Source organism: Corylus avellana, chromosome ca1, assembly GCF_901000735.1.
Source record: "Corylus avellana chromosome ca1, CavTom2PMs-1.0".
NCBI lineage: Eukaryota > Viridiplantae > Streptophyta > Magnoliopsida > Fagales > Betulaceae > Corylus > Corylus avellana.
The window spans coordinates 39,384,538-39,387,569 of record NC_081541.1 but is presented as its reverse complement, the minus strand read 5'-3'; positions in this window follow the sequence as shown (position 1 = coordinate 39,387,569).

Genomic DNA, 3,032 nt, shown 5'->3' with positions numbered 1-3,032 from the left:
AAAAGTTGAGGGCAATGTTCATGACAACTGGGGTTCGGATTTGTCTTACCATTGATACACGGACTTCGGTGCAAAACCTTAATACATGGTAATCATCTCTCATTTTATTGATAGTGATTGGAACTTACACAAAAAAATTTTAAACTTTTGTTTAATTCCTAATCACAAAGCTGATACCATTGGGGAGAAGATTTTGTCGTGTATGCTTGAGTGGGGTGTTCATAACATTTTCACTATCATAGACAATACTATTGCTAATGATGCTGTTTTGGAATTCGTGAAGAGGAGAACTTGTAATAAGGAGGGCGCCATATTAGAGAGTCGGTTTATGCACATCAGGTGTTGTGCACACATACTAAATCATATTGTGACTGAGGGTTTGAAAGAGGTTAAGGACTCCATTGTGAGGGTTAGAAGTGCAGTGAAGTATGTGAAGTCTTCACCTGCAAGATTTGAGAAGTTTAAGGCTTGTATTGAAAGAGTACAACTTGCTTTCAAGGGTTTGTTGTGTCTTGACATTCTCACTAGATGGAACTCTACATTTTTGATGTTGGAAAGTGCTGAAAAATGTCGAGCTGCTTTCCAACTTATGGAAGAGCTTGATAAGAACTTTAAGCCTACATTGACTTAGGAAAAGAATGAGAAAAATGGTTTGGGACCTCCTACTTTCGTATTAGGATTTTTCTCAAGTTTCTCAAACTTTTTTATGATCCCACTTTGAGAATTTCGGGGTCTTTGTATTGTACATCTAATATGTACTTTCAAGAAATTTGTGGCATTCAAATGCATTTACAGGAATATATTGATAATGGTGATTATGTATTGAGTGTTATGGCGGAGAAGATGATGACGAAGTACAATAAATATTGGGGGGATCTTGATAACAATGATAGGGTTAACTTGATGATGTTTGTTGCTGTTATACTTGATCCACGAACCAAATTGGTGTCATTAGAATATTGGTTCAAAGATGTTCTTGGTGTTGATAAATGTTGTGAAATGATGAAAAAATTGAGGTGCATCCTTAACAAATTATATGATCACTATAGCTCCTGAGAGAGTTCATTTCAAGTTCCACATAGTAGTGAATTACCTCAAGATTCCTCAATGAAAATAGAAGAAAGTGAGAATGCTAACCTCTATTTCATGAATAAGTTTCATAAGTACCTAACTTCTAAAAGTGGTATTGAAAGCAAATCGGAGATTGATTGATATTTGATGGAGGATGTTGAAAAAGCGAATGCAAATTTTGATATTTTAACTTGGTGGAATGTGAACTCAACCAAATTCTCAATAGTTGTCAAAATAGCACGAGATGTGTTGGCTATTCCCATTACAACAATTGCTTCAGAGTCGGCTTTTAGCACTATAGGACGTGTGTTGGATCCTTTTCGAAGTTCATTGGCCCAAGTACGGTTGAAGCATTGATATGTTCACAAAATTGGTTAAGATCAAAACCTCGAAGTTTTGGCTTAGATATGGTTGATGATGCAAAAAGTTATAAGCTCGATTTATGTCAGTTTTTTGATCATTTTAGTTTGCTTAATATATTTTGCTATTTACAAATTTCATTTATCGGTTTCAATTGATATTGTAATTTTTTTTTTTTTTTTTTTCATTATTTGTATAAGTAACTTTGAAAGTAACTTTGAAGAACATTAGCATTTTACGTAAGGATGATTAGTGACTTGAAGTTGAAGTTGTATTCTGGATTTTACTTGAAGTTGAAGTTGAACTTGCATTCTAAATTTTACTTGAAGTTGAAGTTGAAGTTGCATTCTGGATGATTAGTCATTTTACTTGGAAGTTGCATTCTGCTGGGTTTGGTTACTTAGAGTTTGATGTAACTATAAACTATGGGTATTAACTGTTAAATAAGTTTTCGGTTTGTTTTCTTTCCCCATCTTTTTGATTGAAAAAAAAAACTAACCATATTTTTATGAAAACTAAAAAAAAGCCAAAATATCATTCTACTGGGTTTTGTTGCTTACAGGTGTAGCCTTTTAGGCTTAGCCCCAACAAAAAGCCCATATTCTGATTCAAAAATAATAAAAAAGCCCATATATGTGTGGCCTTTTAGGCCTAGCCAAAAAAATTGAATAAAATAAATTACAAAAATGCCATGCCAAACAACCAGACCCGCCCCGCAAACCCGCATCTATTTAACCCGCACCGCAATACCCAAACCCGTGCAGATATTGGTTTTTGGGCTCAGGTGGCGGGTTGGAAATTCCAAAACCCGCAAGGTGCGGGGCGGGTGGGAAAAAGTCTGATACCCGCCCCACCCCGACCCGTGCCCAGCCTTAAATAGAAAGAAAGAGAAAATATAATAAAATATTACTTACAAGTTGCTACAGTAACTTGTAAATATGAAAGTTCATTGTAGTAATAGTAGGAAAACCTTCTATTTTACAATATCTGTTGAAGCAAGAAAAATTAACAAAATAACTAAATTTAACTAAAAAACTAGTTTAAAAATACTGCTGGAGATGCTCTAAGTGTCAGGGTGAGCGCGAGCCATCCCATACTTTTTTTGTTTTTTGTTTAAGTAGGAATTCACATATGTTTGGTGTTTATTTAAACATGTGCTTAACTTCCGCAAGCCCCCTCCGCGTTTGGTGTTTGTCTCTATTTCTCTTCCTATTCTAAGGACCATGTGCTAGTTTTGGCCTTGCACATGCCAAGGGTGCTAGTACATTTGTTTGTGCTATAGATACATTATTGGCCACTTTCTGATAACTTGGAACTTTCAAGACACACAGATTTCTCACAAGCACTAGTATTTGGAAAGTGGTTATGATGAATTAAGTGAAAGAATCTATTCATGATTGCTTTCAATATAGCTGTTATTGAACTCCATATAAATTAGTATTTATTCACAGCTAATCATAAAAGTATTGAAGTCCATATAACAAAGGCGAAAGGCAAAAAAAGACTAATCATTAATTTCTCATCCATCGCCTGAGGTATTAGTTGTGACTTCGTCGTCTCTAGTTGTAATGGAAGTTGGAGTGGACGAAGATTTGGATGGT